This window comes from Lynx rufus, unplaced genomic scaffold (genome assembly GCF_022079265.1).
Source record: "Lynx rufus isolate CCGP_SWC_20201006 ecotype Redwood Valley unplaced genomic scaffold, mLynRuf1.p SCAF_2, whole genome shotgun sequence".
NCBI lineage: Eukaryota > Metazoa > Chordata > Mammalia > Carnivora > Felidae > Lynx > Lynx rufus.
Window position 1 is genome coordinate 101,936,708 of NW_025814834.1, and position 18,347 is coordinate 101,955,054.

Consider the following 18,347-nt stretch of genomic DNA (forward strand, 5'->3'; position numbering starts at 1 on the left):
CCCCTTAGGCAGCAACTCCTCAATCTCTCTGAGCCTTAGTTTTTGCATCTATAAAATGATAGCAACTGTAGGGGCATCACAGGGATGCCTTGAAGAATGATTGAAATGATGCATGAAAGCATGGGACACGAGCTGGCCCATATTGGTCTCTCCCTGGATGCTTACCACATTTCTTGCCAGTCATTCTAGCCATCTTGTTCACCACTGTAGCCTGCTTCCATGCAAACTTGTGTGACTTAGCTCCAGGCAGCTGTTGTGGGTTCTATGCCGAATTATTCAGTTTTCATTTTGGTTGGTTTTCCTCCTCCCTCCAAATGGGGTTCTGTCCGGGATGAATCTGCTTTGCATCTCTGCCACCAGCGTGGGTGTCTTGGGTGTTGTGTCGGGCTTTAAACCAGCAGCTCACCGAGAATGGAGACTCTGTCCCCCTTTCGCTATACCCCAAGCCATATGACCATTGGACACACTTGTCTTTCAACCACGTAAGGCCAACGCAAACATTTGGCAGAGGCAGTTTTCCCGAGTGGTTATGAGCAGTGAAGGAAGATTCTGACACTAAGTACATACCTGTTGATGAATCACTCAGTCCCTCTGAGCTTCAGGTTCCCATTGGTACAATAGGGACAATGGAGAGTATCTCTCAGGGTTAGTGTGGGGGTTACATGAAATCATAGATGTAAAGAGTGAGCCCTATGCCTATATAGAGTGTCTAATAAACTATAGCTATTATTATTTGCGGTCGGTATTTTTATTCTTTATGTGTGAAAGCTATCTACCTATCTATCTATCTACATATCATCCACCTGTCTACCTATCTACTTATCTATGTATCTATCATCTCAAACATTCCTAGCGATTTTCATTATAATCTTTCATTCTTCACAAAATAAGGGCTCCAAGACTGAATAACAATTGTGCTGCAGTCATTTCAAGGAGCATTATCGCCTGTCCAGGTTATGGACTAAATGCATTTAGTTCGCTGTCTCCACCCTTAAGAGAAATTGCTTTATGCCAGTCAAATGTAGGATTTTTACCTGCACTTTGGAAAGCAAACAACATCATCAAATATATTAATATAAGCATACACGGAACTAGCCTTAAAAGAGTTACTTTATATATGTAGCGATGATTTCTGTTTTCAAAAACAAAGTAGCTGTTGTTCCTTCTAGAAATTCTATTAGCTGTCTTAGTTCATTGGGTCAAAGAATACTTCCAAGAGTTCCTCGTCTGTTTATTCCATAAATATTTGCTGAGTCACAGGATATGGAGAGGAGCAAGATAGGGCTGGTTCCTGCCCTCAGAGAAGTCTCTGCCTGGTGGGGAGACCAACCTGGATCAATACCCCTGTGCTCTGGTAGAAGTAGACAGAGGGTGTTCTGGAGGCAGAGGGAAGGGCTTTTCATCAGGCCTCAAGCCTGAGTGGTAGGGGAAGAAAAGAGATATCAGGGGAAGCTTCATGGAGAGCAACCTAAGTAACCAACTAAGGAATTTCACCAAAGAGGGAGAGAGGCCCCACAAACTGGGGCAGAGTAAGCAGGATGATGGGGCTACTGAAGGGAGGGGAGGCAGAGAGACAGGCTGAGCTCCAAGAACGTCACCGTGACCAGAGAGTCAAGCCAAGAAGTGTGGATAGGATCCCAAGAGCTGCAAGGTGAGGAACGATGTGACCAGTTTTGTGTGTTAGAGTACTGGGAATGTGGAGGGCGCACTTGGAGAGGAGGAGCGTTGTGTCAAAGCAGGGAGAAGGTTAGAGGATTGTGTTCCCAGTATCTGCGCTACCTGGGAGCTTGTCAGAAACAGATTCTTTATCTCTAGACTAACTGAGTCAGGATCAGCATTTTAACAGAGTTCCCCGGGGTGATTGGTATTCACACTGCATTGGAAGACTCTTGAAGAATTCAGGACTGAACTAGTGTGGCCCAGTGGCATTGGCGATAGAAGGGGAAGAATTTGCATCCTGAGTCTCTGGCTCCACTGAAAAGTGGAATGACTTAGCAGGGAGTAACTGAAGAATTTTTTGGCAAGTTCTCTCTAGAAGCTGCTGTGCAAATGTGCATTTTGTGCCATCAGATATGTAAATTAGTTAGCTGCCCAGAGTTTATTAAGAAGTCAAGAAACGTACTAAAAGAGAAGGTGAAAGATGAATTACTTACACAGGGCTGTGTTCAGAGAGGGTGCTAGGTAAATATCATTTGAGTAGATAATTTAAAACGAGGGGTCTTGCGTAGCTTGTTCTAATAGCCTTATGGGTGTGTAACGTGCTTGGGGGTGGGCTGCAGCAGCCATGGGTGGGTGAACGAGGCTGGACCGGTGCATGGCTGGCAAGACCTGGGTGGGGGGGTGGGGTGACCTCTCTTTCAGAAAACCGCCATTCATTCAGACATTCATATGCTGAATATTATGGCAGGCACCAGGAATATAGGGGTGAACCAGACCGAAGTGTAAACGTGTCACAAACTGAAGGCGTTTGAACGGCCATGTGCATGGATGTGGTATGTTCAGCAAGGACAGAATGCTCAGCGTCTGGCCAAGCTTTGGCATATAATAGCAGTTCGTCCTTAAGCGCCTGGGTTCTGAGCCAGAGACGCCCTGATTGATGCCTAAATATGGCTCAGACCTATCCGTGGGGTGGGGCCATCAATGTTGAGGGGTTCTGCAGAAGGTGCCCTCCGTGGGCTAGGACACTGAGGAAAGACTTCTCAAGTGAGATGCTGTTGAGACAGGAACATGAGTGAGGGGGGAGAAGGGCCTTGCAGTCCCAACGGAAGGAAGCAAGAGCAGTGGAACCCTATGGATTTGGAGAGAGAAGGGTCAATAGCCCTCTGATCCAAGGCTCTCACGCTGCACAAAGGAAGCAGGCCAGAGGGTGGAGGCTGCTAGTCCTTGCTCATGACCTCTCAGCAGGGGAGCAGTTGTCCTGGGACAGGAACCCAGTCTTCTGGCTCCTGAGCTCACAGGGCGTCGGCATAAAACACCACAGCACACAAGGAACTCACCACTGCCTGGAGTTGGCTATGTTATGAGGCCAAGTGCAGCAGGGTGAATACAAGGAGGCTTGGGCTCTGAGTCTGGTCAAGGGTGACATCCAACCTGTCACAGTCGGCTGAATCCCCTCTCACCTGGCTCTTACAATGGCTCCTCCTGTCCCCTCCCTCTCTTCCATGCCTCCTCAGCTGTGTCCCCAGGTCCTACTACATGCAAGATCTTGTGTTAAGTGTTGGAAGCAGGACCAATCTCTGTCCTCAAAGAGCAGGGGTGGAGAAGGTATTTCGCCGAGAACGGGACTCCACTTGATTGGCAGTGGCAGCCAGTACTGCTCTGAGAGATCTGAGACTCCACTGGGAGCCTGTGGGAAAGCATGCGATGATTGATTAGCAATGCCTGTCAAGGGTGCAAGAAGAGAAGAGTGGTTGCTCCAGAGTCCGTGCCTATTTCCCCAGAAACAAGGTCTGGACCTTGAGAATGTTTACTCACAACCCTAAAATGTCATGATCACTAGTCAATGCAGTGACTAGATTTGGTACCAGAGCTAAGAAAAAAGATCTGCAAACTAATCAGCCCCAAACACAAAAGGCATCCACTCCAACAAGCAAATAAGCAAACAACCTTTCTTCGCCCTTAAGAATCCCTGGGGTCTTAAGAGGCCTGGACTCTCCAAAGGGTTAGCTGTGTTTAAGATACCCTTTATGCAAGACTTCAGAGAGTTTTCTTCCCTGGAACCCACCAGATTTGACCACTGGGTTGCATATGATATTTAAAGAAAAAATTTTTTTAATGTTTATTTATTCTGAGAGAGACAGAGAGAGAGACATAATGTGAGTGGGGAGGAACAGAGAGGGAGGGAGACACAGAATCTGAAGCAGGCTCCAGGCTCCGAGCTGTCAGCACAGAGCCCGACATGGGGCTCGAACCCACGAACCATGAGATGGTGACCTGAGCCGAAGATGGGCGCTTAACCAACTGAGCCACCCAGGTGCCCCTTGCATATGTTATTTTTAAAGAGTCCCTAGTTTCATAGGATTTGTATATAGAAACCCCCTGCATTGTTCTCGCTATGGCCCCATCTCCATTCCAGCCATGCCCTCTGGCCAGGGCCTCTGCTCCTCTCCATCCCTCCTGCAGGAGACTGCTGAGTCAGCGTGCCCCTAGGGAAGAGAATACCCTGAGTAATGCAACATTTACAAAGTAGGGTGGTTACGATGCCTGGCTGTTCCTGGTCAGTGAGAATTCAGGCCCAGGAGCAGTACTCTTTCTAAGCTGTCAGGAGGAAGGGGGAGGGCCTGGGTCTGCTTCGCTGGTGGTGAGATGGCTTTTACAGATCCGCCCATGCTCTCTGAGCCTGGTTTCCCTTTGTGACCACAAGCATGCATCTGTGAGGCTCCTGGCTTCTGGTAGCCATCCAGCCTTGACCCTGGATTAAAGCAAAGGCACCTGACCTTTGTAGGGAACCAACCTGAGGCCTTATTGACCTGGAGTGTAAACCACATTGGGAAATTGCCCAAAGCGACACAACTGTAGACATTTGCAATGCTCACACTGTCCTAGGGATTCCCAAGTGTGGAGGCAGCATTAATATAGGAGAAAAGACAAAGACTTTGGACCCAGACAGACTTGAGTTCATATGTTATAAGCAGCATGGCATTGGGTGAGTTACTCTCGTACTCTCGTAGCCTTGGTTACCTCATTCATAAACTGTGTTATAAGTCATTTCTTTGTTGGAAAAAATAAGTAAGCCAATGTATATGTGATAATCTTAGGTTTGCTATGAGTAACAAATAGCAGCGCTTAAACAGACAGCTGTAGTTCCCTCTCACCAAAGCCTATAGGCACGCAGCCTGACCTGGCCTGGAGCTCCACTCTGTAAAATTCTCAGGGATCTCCTTTCTCTGGTCATTCCTCCACTGTTCCCAAAGTTTGTCCTTATCCTCATGGTCCAGTATGATTGCACCCATATCCACGTTCCAGCAGAAGACGGAGAAATATCTGAAAAAGAATGGACAAAGGACCCGAACTGGCCATCACTGTCACACACTCCCACTCATATCCCATTGGCTGGAACTGAGTCACATGGCCACGTCCAGCTGCAAGGGAGCTGGGAAATGTAGTCTTTATCCAGGTGGCCCTGTGATCTACCAAACATTTATTACTATTTTTTAATGTTTATTTTTGAGAGAGAGAGAGAGAGCAAGTCAGGGAGGAGCAGAAAGAGGGAGAGAGGGAATCCCAAGCAGGCTCCACACTGTCAGCACAGAGCCAGATGCAGGGCTTGAACTCATGAACCCTGAGATCATGACCTGAGCCGAAATCAAGAGTCTGGCGCTTAACTGACTGAGCCACCCAGGCGCCCCTGAACACTTATTATTTATGGAAGGAGGGGAAGAACAAATGTTGGGGGCCAACTAAACCCTGCCCCAATTTATGAACTATTTAGCTCTATGCTTGGCTCAATGATAAGTCCTTCCCTCTTTTGGCTCATTGCATGCATGTGCTGAGGACAGCATGAGTGTGGTTTTTCATTTCAGCCTGGTTGTCACCAGCACATGCCATCCCCGTACCATTTTCTAAATTTGCCACCTGAAGAGTTTGTGGCAGGAGAAATTCCTCTGTTACACTCATATGAGGACTTGAAGACACAGAACAGATGCACATAAGGGGAAGGAAAACAAAAATAATATAAAAAGAGGGAGGGGGCCAAAACAGAAGAGACTCATAAATCTGGAGAACAAACTGAGGGTTACAGGAGGGGTTGTGGGCTCAATGGGGAAGGGGCATAAGGAATTCTACTCCTGAGATCATTGCTGCACTAGATGCTGACTCATTTGGATGGAGATTAAGAAAAGAAAAGAAAAGAAAAGAAAAGAAAAGAAAAGAAAAGAAAAAAAGAAAAGAAATTCCTGTGCTATATATGTAAAGCACTTAGAAGTGCTAGCACAAAGACGGCCTCAGGATTCGGAACCAGTATTTTTAATTGTAATGTCTCCCTAACTGGCCCTCCAGCTCCAATCCCCACCCTTCCATGTAGCTGAAATCGTAGATCAATCAATGCAGATTGATCTCATTATGTCCCTGCTCAGACCCCAGTCCTTACCGTGCCATTCAAGCTTCTGTATAATCTGGCACAAATTAATCCAACTGTTCTCCGCCTTCCTACGTTACATTATGTATCGCTTTCATCGTATAATTTATAATCTGCTTTGCACTGTGATTGGCCGTGAATGCTAGCGACCTCCCAGATGAGCTCTTTGGGGCCAGAACCAGGATTACTTACTCTGCTCTCAACTGTGGATGTGTTCACATTTTTGTAGCTCCTGTGTCCACAACAGTGCCAGGATTCCCCCAGATTTTGTGTGGTGCTGACCACCAGTGGTTCGTGTTGGTGTGTGTGTGTGTGTGTGTGTGAATGAGAGGGACAGAGAGAGACAGAGAGACACAAAGCATGAGCAGGGGAGGGGCAGAGAGAGGGAGACACAGAATCGGAAGCAGGCTCCAGGCTCCGAGCTGTTGGCACAGAGCCCCACGCGGGGCTCGAACTCACGAATTGCGAGATCATGACCTGAGCCAAAGCTGGACGCTTAACCGACTGAGCCACTCAGGTGCCCCATTCCAGCTCTTTCTACTGTCTTACTCAGCTTGGGTTGCTATAATAGATCACCACAGAATGACAGTTTCAACAACAGATGTTCATTTCTCACAGTTCTGGAGGCTGGAAAGTCCAAGATCCAGGTGCTGGTTGATTGGGTCCCTGGCGAGACCTCCCTTGCAGATGGCTGCCTTCTTGCCATGTCCTCACATGATGGAGAGAGAGCATGTCTTTTGTGTCCCTTCTTATAACGGCACTAATCCCATTCATGAGGACTCCACTCTTACCACTTAATTATCTCCTAAAGGCCTCACCTCCAAACAGCATCACCCTGGGGACTAGGGTTTTAACATATAAATTGTGGGCCCACACAAACAGGCAAGTACCACCTCTGCTCCTTGTCTGGCAAAATGACCTTTGTCACACTGGGCTCAGCTCCTGGGCTCATTCCTTAACCCTGGACCAAGCTGGTTCCCATCCTGTCTTCTCCCAGAACCTCCTTCTCCTCCAGCCAAAGTCTGAGGTTGTTTGTGGATAGTGAGGAAGTTAACTGGCAGGGGTGGCTGAGGTCTGGAAGAAGACGAGCACGAAACTCCACAGAGGAGGGGTGGTGGCTGTGAGGTGCTGTATCTGCTGTCCTTCTAGGCTGCCATTCCATTCTACCTCCTTGTGTGTTCAAGTTCTGCACTCAATCTTTATCTTATCTTATCTTAATGCAAGCAGACGTCACAGGATTCTAGGTCTTAGTCTGGTCTCTGATGAAGGACTGGAAGGCTTTTTCCCTATGGAAAAAGGGGTGAGAAGGCCTAAGTAGAAGTGGAAGGGAGTGCCTGCCCTGTGCATCTAGAAACCCTCCCTGGAAAGAGCTTTTCCGTATTCAGTTCTTGGTACCTACCCTACTATAGCTTATCCAGAGATGTATTTCCTTTACTGGTGAGTCAGAAATGGCCCTTTTGGATCAGCTATGTGGAATTGTAAAGGGGCAAATTGTGGGATGGGTAGGTTGAGCAGGAATGAGAAACATTAATGATTGGAATACAAGGATGCACAAACCACCTGCATGCAGGAAACGTGTAAGTGCAGACCTGCAGGGGAGGGGGGTGGCGCAGAGGAACTGAATGGAAGGCAGTGATTAGTTCTGGTAGGGGTTTCTGGGGAGACTGCTTGGAGGAGGTGGTAGAGGGGCAGACCATGGCTGGAAGAAGAGAATTGTCAGGAAGGCTCTGAGAAGGGAGAAAGTTAAGTATTGGAGCTAGAGCTAGGAGTCTTGGTAGGAGCCATGTTTGGGGATGGGGAGAAAAGTTCTGAAGTCCACATCAGGAGAATTGATGATAAAGCTGCCTGCGAATGCAGGCAGTTGCCCAAGTGAGTATCTTTTGCCTTCCAGACCTCATCTGCCTTCCGCATGAGCCCCGCCTATGGAAGCCATCTCTAGCCCATACAGAACCCTGGTGCAAGTTAGAAAAGTAGGTTCCATCTGGGCTGACCCAGCCCTGCAGGCACACAATTTGGCCAGCAGATGGCACCTCTGTGTGAATTGGGAAAGCCATGGCCGGTGGCTTGGTCAGCCTAGAGCTGACTGAATTTTAGATTCCCTCATTGCTTTCAGCAGGGCATCTTTGTACAGGACAACCCAGTCTACACCCTCTGAGCCTCATGGAACCTTTGGACACATCAGACCCTTTCTATAACCCTGACAGGTGCCATTCCTTCCATCTGGAGTTCCTTTCTCCCTCTTTGTAAATTCCAACCCATCCCCTCAAACTCAGCCTTACCTTGTGACACTTTCTGACTTTCTGAGGCAGAGCGGGTGATCTGTTCTTTGGGTTCCTGCATGCACCACAGGGCTGGGCACTGCTGACCCACCAGCATATCCCAGACCAGTCCTGGCCACCCAGCAGGGTTTCCGGAACGTCTATTGAGTAAGTGGATGAATTGGGCCAAACTCTTCAGTGCATCTTCCCATGTCTTCTCTTTATATTCTCTGCCACCAGAGAGGTGAGTAGGTTAAGTATCATTAACTTCATTGTGTACAGAAGAGACTGATGGTCAAAGAGAGTCAGTGGCCTGCTGGAGGTTCCAATCTGTCTCTGAGTGTTATCTCCTGAATGAACCCTACCTAAGTTTACTCACAATGTACTCCATCAATTCTGATTACTTCCTGCCTCTTGGAGAAACTCTGTACTGTCTTGCCTTTTTGCCTTTACCTATGCTGTATTCTCTTCCTGAATACTCTTCCAGTGGCTCACTTAGTTAAAAACCAGCCCAAGTGTAAGGGCCAGCTCAAATACCATCTGCTCTATGGGGATATCTACAATTTCTGGACCCAGAAGTTTTCGAGGCACCTGCTCAGTATTTGTACTGTATTTTGCCCAGTAGGCTCACATCTCACCTTTTCTGAAAGCTGGAAATGCTCAGTTCTGGGCCTCGTTTGTTATTGTGTCTTTTGGAACTGCCAGGGTAGTGCCATCTGCATGACAGAAAGCAGAAAGGGCTAAGGTAGCTTATCTCATTTTGAAGCAGTTAAATCAGTGGCTCTAGACTTTTCCTCTAAGACCCATCGTAACAAATGCGTTTTGCATCGTGATCCTGTAGGGGTGTGTGTGTGTGTGTGTGTGGGCAGAATATATGTACGTATATTATTAAACTAAACTTTTCTAAAACAGCATCTCCACTGGTAAAGTATAACACACTCCAATATTTTCTGTTCAATTCCATTGTGCTTTTATAACCTCTGATTGTGATCGATTAAATTGATTTCACAACCCACCAATGGGTCCTGGCCCTCAGCTTGAAAAGCACTAATTGCAACCACCAAAAGGCAGGATTCTGAGAAAACACCGGCGAGTGGGCTAACCTGAGTTGTGTCCTTGGATAGGCATGGGAGGTAATGGTAGAGGAAGGGTCTGGACCTGAAGTCAGATTTGTTGCCCTTCCATGGCCTTGACCAAATGCCTTGACCTCTCATTCTGTTCCCTGTCTGGCCCTCAGGGCCCTCCTGCCTCCTGGAAGCCCCCTTTAATGACCAGCAATGACAAGGCACTTCCTCTCTACCCCTCCACGTCCGTGTCACTCTTCCCACTATCCCAGCGCTATTGTCCCTGTTTGTCACCCCACTGAGGAAGAGAGGGATGTGTTTTTTCCATTCTTACATCCTCCGTGCTTGCAGAGACCCTGGCCTACAGGTACTTAATGAATGTTGGCTGAATAAATGAGTAAGTGGATAAATACACGGGTAATTATAGCACCAGGGTCCTGCTGAGGGGGTGCGTTCCAGAGGATGCCGGCCCAAATGCCCTCAGGGGTCAGGCAGGTAACATTAGTGCAGAAAGCAGGCCAGGTGGGAGGAGTTTCTCATCTTTGAAACCCCTCCAAGGCTTTCCTGTTGCTGCTGTAACGAATCACCACAAACTTAATGGCTTGGAACAACAGAAATGTATTCTCTCACAGTTCTGGAGGCAGATGTCTGAACTGAGTCTTCAGGGGCTAAAATCAAGATGTTGGCAGGGCTGGTTTCCTCTGGAGACTCCAGGGTAGCGTTGTTCTTTCCCTCTTCCAGCCTCTGGTGGCTGCTGGTGTTCCTTGGCTTGTGACTGCACCCCTCCGATCTCCGGCTCTGTGGTCATATGGCCTTCTCTTCTTCTGTGTCTAATTGCCCTTAGTTTCCCCCTTATGAGGACCCTTGTGATTACAGCTAAGGACCAGTCAGATTTTCCAGAATAATCTCCCCGTCTCCACATCCTTAATCATATCTTCAGTCTTTTTGCCACATAAGGTCACATTCCCAGGTTCTGGGATTAGAACCAGGATATCTCTGAGGATCATTCTTCAGTTGGGATGATTGGGCGGAGTGGGAGGGAGGTTGGAGCTAAGAGGAACCCCATTTTCTTCTGGCCCAATCTTGTTCTTGTAGACACAGGAAAGTGAAGACGGTCGAGAGGAAGCCACTTGCCCGCGGTCATCTGCTGGTTAGGAGCAAGGCCAGGGTAGCATTTTGGGTTTTTTGGCACTTTCACAACAGCTGCTGCTCTGAAGTAGCCTGTGGTTCTGATATATTTTTTTCCAGTGTATCCTCTGCAGTGGAATCTAAAATGCCAGACTGAGATCCAGCACTCGTATTTTCCATCATAAAAGTCAGACACGTGGTCGGTTATTTAGGGACTTTTGGAGTTGAACTAATACATGAAAAGCTGGTGTTACTTTCCACAGAAGTGGTGCATCCTTGAAGTCTTGAGGATTTTTAAAGCCCCCATGAGCTGCCAGGGACACCTTAAAATAAATGTAGGTACTACTCTCTCTTAATCCTATTAATTATTCATGTCTTACTTTCCATTCAAATTACTCATATCCCAAGTACTCCATACATTTTTTTTTCTCCTGGTTGTAATCATGCAGTTCAATAATTCCAAAGAAGGTTACAGCCCTTCTGTTCAGAGGGTACAATCCCTTCAGTTCTGCATGGGGAGGGATTAGGAGATTCAACCTTTTCCTTCTAAACTGAACTCATGTCCGAAAGGAAATATAAGAGCTAACTCAGGAAAAAGCATCCGGGAAGATGTGACGGATCGGTCAGTCCCATGGGATACCCAGGCCACTGTGTCCCCGGATATCTGTGAGGGGGCAGGTGTCTCTGAACATACTAAAATATTCCGATCTACCTTTAAGAACAAACATGGCTTTAAGAAACAAACATGGCTTAGCCAATCTCTTTACACAGGGAGCGAGAGAGAGAAAGAAAGGCAGAGAGAGAGAGAGATTACGCATACACATACAAACATACATACATATCTACATGAATGCACACACGTGTATGTAGACGTGCATATGTGTGTATGTGTGTGTATTTTCTGTATGACCCTTTTAGAATAATGCATTCCACAATTTCACCCTAACGACCTCTGTGTAGAGTAGAACTTAATGATTGGGTTTTCTATCATTTTCCAAGGAGAGTGATGTAAGAGGGAAGTCCATTACAACGTTCTGAGGTGGGGAACTGTATTTGTTTGCCTTTGTGATTCTTATTCCTGACCCATCAGTTGACAAGACAGATGAACAGATGTCTGGGCATCCCACGGATGAGGAGGACTGAAAACGTTTGAACTACCTCTCCGCATGCAGCAAGACGAATCACCCGTGCCCTCGTGCCCTCGAGGGTGTGATGACTTCTCTGCGCATCTCATGCGGCCCTGCTCCCTTTGAACATTTCTGGTGACAGTGCACTTACCTGTTCTTTCCTGCTAATTTGGAAGCTCCACATCTGGGTTACATCTGTTTCTCCAATCGGAGGACCTGCTATCGAGCCCTCAACAAGTATTTGTTGAGTGCATGCTTTGGTTGCAAAGTTTCTGTTCGGAGGTTTTTGTGTTGTGTCTTTTATGGTAGCCAAACTTGGGGGCGTTTCTGTAGCAGAGAATGCGAGATAGATATCCACAAGGGCAGGAGCATGGCAAATGAACCTCAGTGAGGAGGCGGTGAAAGGCAGCAGAAAAGTGCTGTGTCGTGGGGCACAGCGCGTGCTAAGAGGCAGCACTACCCAGCCTCGGCCAATGTGGACATTTGTGACTATGGGTTCAGTATTTCTAGATCATTCCAGTTTTCAAAATAACCTGGAAAACACCGATTTTAATGTGAGGCTGTCTGGCTGGCAGTAGGTCTGCAGGCCACCCGCTTGAGAACTTTCCTGACGAGAGTTACTCTCTGACTAACAAATCGATCCTGTGCCTGGAATAGTCTAGTGAAACTGGACTCTCTCTCTCTCTCTCTCACTCTCCCTCCCTCCCTCCCTTCCTCCTTCTCCCCTTCAAAAATACTTCATTTTCTTCCAGGAATGTTAATTACCAAATCATTTCCTTCTGTTGTGCTACATTCATAAGTAGTTCTGGAATGACTTTGTTTCTTGTGAAATGATCATTTGGGAGACTAAATTGAAATAAATAAAATTAGAAATAACTTGTATTGCTTTGCCGTTACCTCAGTCAAATTGAGCAAATATTAATCTCTTGCTAACTGGGTGGTGGATTCTACACAGGACCCAAAGACAAGTTAAAGCATCATTCTCATCCTCCAGGACTAATACTGCCTCAGACTTAGAGGAAAAGGCTCTACTCTGGTCCTGGGCCTAGACCAGTGCGGACTTAGACGTCAGGTGCACACAAAAGTCCCAAGGAATCTTGTTAAAGTGCTGATTCTGATTCAGAAGGTCTTGGGTGAGGACTGAGATTCTGCATGTCTAGTAAGTTCCAGAACGATGCTGAGGTTACTGGGTCAAGCTACATTTTCAGTAGCAAAGTTTCAAGACCTTGCTCTGACCTTCTGGCTGTGTTGCTCCCCATGAGGTAAAGCATCCTGGGGAGTCAAAGGGTAGTGCCCACGTGGAGACCATGCCCTCCACCTTCTCGGCCGTACTGTGGATGCTGGAACCCTGAGATTCCCTCTTGAATGGCCCCAAGACTTCACTCATGACCTGCATGATTTTCTTTTCTAGATCATCTTCCCAAAGGTAGACCGTGCCACTCAGACACACACCGTTAGGCCTGAGCGTTAGCTGAGGTGTTTATGGGAGGTGCGGAAGGAACTTGACGTGAGGCCTCAGGTGTCCGCGTCATGCACGTAAGGCCAAGCCCTGCAGGTGATTCTTCCACACATTCAGATTGAGAACTACTGCTCTAGATGCAGCAGGACCAGAAGTACAACCAGAAGCTGCTTGGAAGTCCTACAAGATAATAAGACCTCGGTTAATCCTAAGACTACGCCATTCCTTTCCTTCTGGCAGCATTGCGAGGAAGCTTCCTCTCTCTTTTCCTCTTAGCTCTCCCACTGGCTTTTGATTGATTGTGGGCAAGATAGTTCCTTTCTCTGAGCTTCCAAGTTTTTGCCTACAAAATAAGGCTGGACTAGAAATTATTCAAGGGTTTCCAGGTCCAATTTCAGGATTTAGGATCGCCCAGAGGTAAGAGGTGATGTATCTGAAAATATTTTCTTTGACACCCGTGAAATATCTTCAGTTTGTATTCACATTAAAAATGTTATGAATTACTTTTGTAAACCTTTCTCTTTTAACATGCATATGTGCCCGAGAGAGTTGGAAGAGAAAGAACTGCATGGGACAATTATCCTATAGCGGCACATCTTAGACTTTAATGTGCATACCAATGATCCAGGGATCTTGTTAAAAATGCAGATTCGAATTCAGTAAGTCTGGGGTAGAGCCTGAGATCGTGCATTTACAGCAACCCCCAGGTGATGCCCAAGAGGCCGTTCTATGATGCAGACTTCGGTAGCAAGTTTCGGCAGTGTCAATGAATTTAATCAGACTGCTTCCCTCTGAAGACCTGGGATCAATCTGAAAAAGAAATGGTGGAATATGGAGGCAGGGAAAGAGGAAGAATAATTTACGGCAGTACACAAAAGCATGCCATTTGGTAAGTAATGTGGTCGGTGAACTGTAACTAGTTATAAACTAGTTATAAACTCGAGAGAATGTGCCCATTGGTACTATTTTCCAACTTCTTAAAAGGGTCAAAAAAACTGGGTTCTGTGCAATCGTTTTATTTTCAAATGTGGTCAATTAATTTACATTAAATTAGCTGACCAAGTAAAATCCAACTATTTAACTACACCATGTAAGCCAAACGCAACAAGTATGAAGACCCAATGGCTTATGAGAAGACAAATTCAAAAAAGGAAAGAAGTCTTTCTTGGGCTCTGGGACGGGGAGGAGAGTAGGGGGAGGACACTAGACAGTCAAAAGCCTGTCTGGGTCCAAGCAGTACAGAGGAAAGGGACATGAAGGTTAATGGGTAAAAACAAAAAATGAAGTAGGAGAACTCAGAACAACTTGACTACTTTCAAAGATGTGCCTACGTATTCCATCTTTTCCTTTTAGAGCTGCTGCAGAATTATTCCCCCTGAAAATTGGGGTAGGGAAAAATGAAGAGGCAAGGGGCTCATGGCTAAATCTGAATCTTGAGTGATGTGTTTTAAGTCTAAGGTAGGGAGGGGTCCCAAACCCCTCCGTTGCCCCAGAAGCAATGCTGTCCAGTGGCCCTTGGAGGATGTTTACAGCATCCAACTGTCGAGCTCGCTGTTTCACTGGAGTAAACTCCGTGGCCACAGGTTATCTAAGTCCCTGTGGGTAGACTTTTGGATGGGAAGATTCCAGAGGACATCCCCAAAGGAGACTTGGACAAAATAAGTCGGAGAGACATCATCTGTTTCAAATTCTCATTTTGTCACATCTCACATCTCGTTGAAGGCACAGACTAAAACCAAATCTTTCAAAGTAAAGTTTCAATGCCCTTTTCAACTTTGCCTCTGGGTTATTGAGAAGACTAAATGTGGACACGTGGGAAAAGTGCTTTGTAAACCATAAAGCATCAGAAATATGTCAGTGATTGTTGGGAGGGAGCAGAAAGCCAGTTAAGCCTGAGTTAGCATCCTAGCTCTTACTAGCTTTGTGAATAGTCAAGTGACTTCTCTGAACTTGTCTTACCACCTGTTAAATGGGAGCAGGTAATGCCTACCTCATGGAAGTCAGACTGGTACCTGTAAAGCACCCAGTGTTTCGTCTGACACATAATAGCTCTTGCACAATTAATAGTAGCTAATATAATTATTATTTCTAATATAGTCAAATCTTTTAAAGTTCTTATGTATACTCTGAGATACTTTAAATTTTATTTAAGTATTTTTACGTTAAAAATCAGAAAATACTGATAAATAAAAAGAAAAAATCGGTGATGATTCCTATATGTGGAGGTTAATCACTGATACCCACTCTAGAAACTCTTATAGACTTTTATATAAATATTCTACTTGTAAAAATATAATTATAGTGTTTTGCAACTTTTAAATTGACTCAAAAACATATTATGAGGAAATTGCCACCAGTAATTACATTTTTACATCATTTAAAAGGACTGCAGAGTGCTTCTACTTCTGGGAAGGTGGAGTAGATTAACTCTTCCCTGTTCCATCCTTAAGTACAATTAAAAACCCTGCACATTATATATAAAACATATATAAGAAGATTCTGAGAGATGGAGAGAAAAAGAAATCAATTCAAGACCATCAGGACCCAAAGAAGAATTCAGTGATGAACTTCCTGGGTTTTTGTTCTGCCTCATATATCGGAAAATCGAAGCTGGAGAAGCTAGTAACCTGAAAACACCAATGGGGACAGACAACAACAACAACAACAACAAAGACTACTCTCTAGCCAAAAGACCAGGAAGCAGTTTAGGAAGATAGAAAACTTTCAGACAGTAACCATTCTATTCCAGTTAAACACTACAGAAAAAAAAAAATTGTGGTTCCACCTGCACTCATTCCTGGAAAGACCAAGTGGCGAGCCTAGATTCACACCTTCACAAGGCGTGATCACCGTAATGATGCACCACAACACACAAAAACTCCAAGCACGTCTACGGAGTGGTGTCAGGGCAGGCTAAGCAGGAAGCCACGACTTTCATGTCTACCGGCTGGTAACAAGTTCTTCCCAAACCCAACACCGTAGTGTTGGTGGAGACCTCATGGGAAGCCTGGACTTCCACTCCCACTTGCCAGTAATCAGGCACTTTTCCCTCTCCCCACTAGTATGATATCAGAGGAGGCTTAGCCGGTCAGAACCTAGCCCATCACCCAACGGTAATGAGGCTTCCCCCACCACAATGTTAGTGGAGACTGTGTGGGGAGCCAGAACTCTCACCCTGACCAGGAGTAAGGAAGAGTCCTCTCTCCCTATTGGTATTAAACAGAGACCTGGTGGGGAACCTGAACTTTTACCATCACTGGGAATAATGAGATAGTGTCCCTCCTCTTCTTCCTGGAGTGATGTCAGAGAAAGCTAAATAGAATAGAAGATCTAAATAAGATCTGGAGGTTTAGGAAATAATACAAAAATGTCCAATTTTCAACAGAAAGTCACTTGCCACACCAAGAACAAGGAAGATTTCAAATGAACGAAAATAACATCAATAGACATAAGCACAACAATGGCAGAGATATTAGAACTATCTGACAAATATTTCAAAGCCATCATGATATAAATGCCTCAATGAGCAATTATGAACGTGTTGGATGCCAAAGGAAAAGAAAATAGGAAACCTCAGAAAGGAGATGGAGAGCGTCAAGAAAGAAATAGAAGACATGAATAAGAACCAAAAGAACATTTTAGAGATAGAAAGTATAGTAGCCAAAATAGAAAGCTCAGTGAATGAGTTCAAAAGCAGAATGGAGCAGATAGAGGAAAGAATCAGTAAGCTTAAAGAAAGAATAGAGATTACCAGTCTGGAGAACAGAAAGAAAATAAACGCAAAAAAATAGACTCAGAGACCCCAAGACTGTAACAGAAGACCTAACATTTATGTCATCGAAGTCTTGGAAGGAAAGGAGGAAAAGGGTGCGGCTGAAAAAGTACTTGAAGAAACAACGGCTCAGACCCTCCAGATCTGGCAAGAAATCCAAGCCAACAGATTCAAGAATGTTAGCGAGTCCCAAACAGAATAAATGCAAAAAAAATCTATGGCAAGACAAATTATAATCAACTGTTAAAAACTAAAAACGAAGACGAAGTATGGAAAGCACCCAGGAAAAAAATGACACCTTGCCTCTAAGGGGAAAATAATTACCGTGGCAGCTGATTTCTTATCAGAAACCATACAGGTCAGAAGGAAGTGGAACAACATTTTTCGGGTGTGAAGGAAAAGAACTGTGAACCCAGTGAAAATATCTCTCGGGAATGAAGGAAAGGTCGAGACATTGTGAGATGAAGAAAGGCTAAGTTAACTTGTTGCCAGCTGACTTACCCTAAAAGAATGGCTAAAGGAAGTGTTGTTTCCACACAGAAAGGGAACGATAAAAGAAGGAACACTGGAGTGTCAGTAAGGAAGAAAGAATACAGTAAACAAAAATATAAGTAAATTCCTTAGACTTTCGTCTCTTGAGTTTTCTATATTATGTTCGATGGTTGAAACAAAACTTATAACATGACTGACGTGGTTCTAAGCATATGTAGAAGAAATATTTAAGACAATTATATTATAAATGGGGGAGGGTGGAGAGATTAAATGGAAATGAGATTTCTATACATCAATTAAGTTGGTAAAATGTCATCACTAGTAGACTGTGATATGTTACCTATATAACGTAATACTTAGAGAAACCAGTCAAAACCTGTACAAAGAATACGTTTAAAAACCTACAGGCAAGTCAAAATGGGATTCTAGAAAATGTTTCCGTAATCCACAAAAAAGGCAGAAAAAAAAAACAGACACATGAAAAATAGTACAAGCAGAAAACAAACAAAAGAGATAAAATGGTAGATGTAAGCACTAACATATCAATATATAAACTTAATGTAAATAGTCTGAAGACACCAATTAAAAGGCAGCAAATGACAAAGTGGATTGGAAAGTATGGCCCACCTATCTTCTGTCTAGAAACAAACAAATCCCCCTTCATATATACTGATGTAAGCAGATTGAAAGTAAAAAGATTGAAGAAGATATATAACGCAAACATTAATCAAAGGAAAGCAGAAATGGTTATATAAATATTAGACAAAGTAGATAAAATGGACTTCAGAATGAAAAAAAAATTGCTAGGTGATGATAAAAACCACGAAGATATAACCATTCTAAATAAATATATAACAAACGACAGAGCTGAAAAATATGTGAAGCCAAAGCTGGTGGAAATGAACGGAGAAATAGACAAATCCACACTTACAGGTGGAGACTTCAACAACCTTATCTCCAGAACGGACAGA

At 45.0% G+C, this 18,347-nt stretch overlaps 1 long non-coding RNA gene across 1 annotated transcript; it reads left to right on the top strand.

Moving 5' to 3' along the window:
- The first annotated feature begins 1,331 nt into the window (after positions 1-1,331).
- On the top strand, positions 1,332-12,529 carry LOC124515723 (uncharacterized). The gene is made up of 2 exons (XR_006962874.1): positions 1,332-1,651; positions 11,617-12,529. It is a non-coding gene; the product is annotated as an uncharacterized LOC124515723 (long non-coding RNA).
- Positions 12,530-18,347: the final 5,818 nt, after the last annotated feature.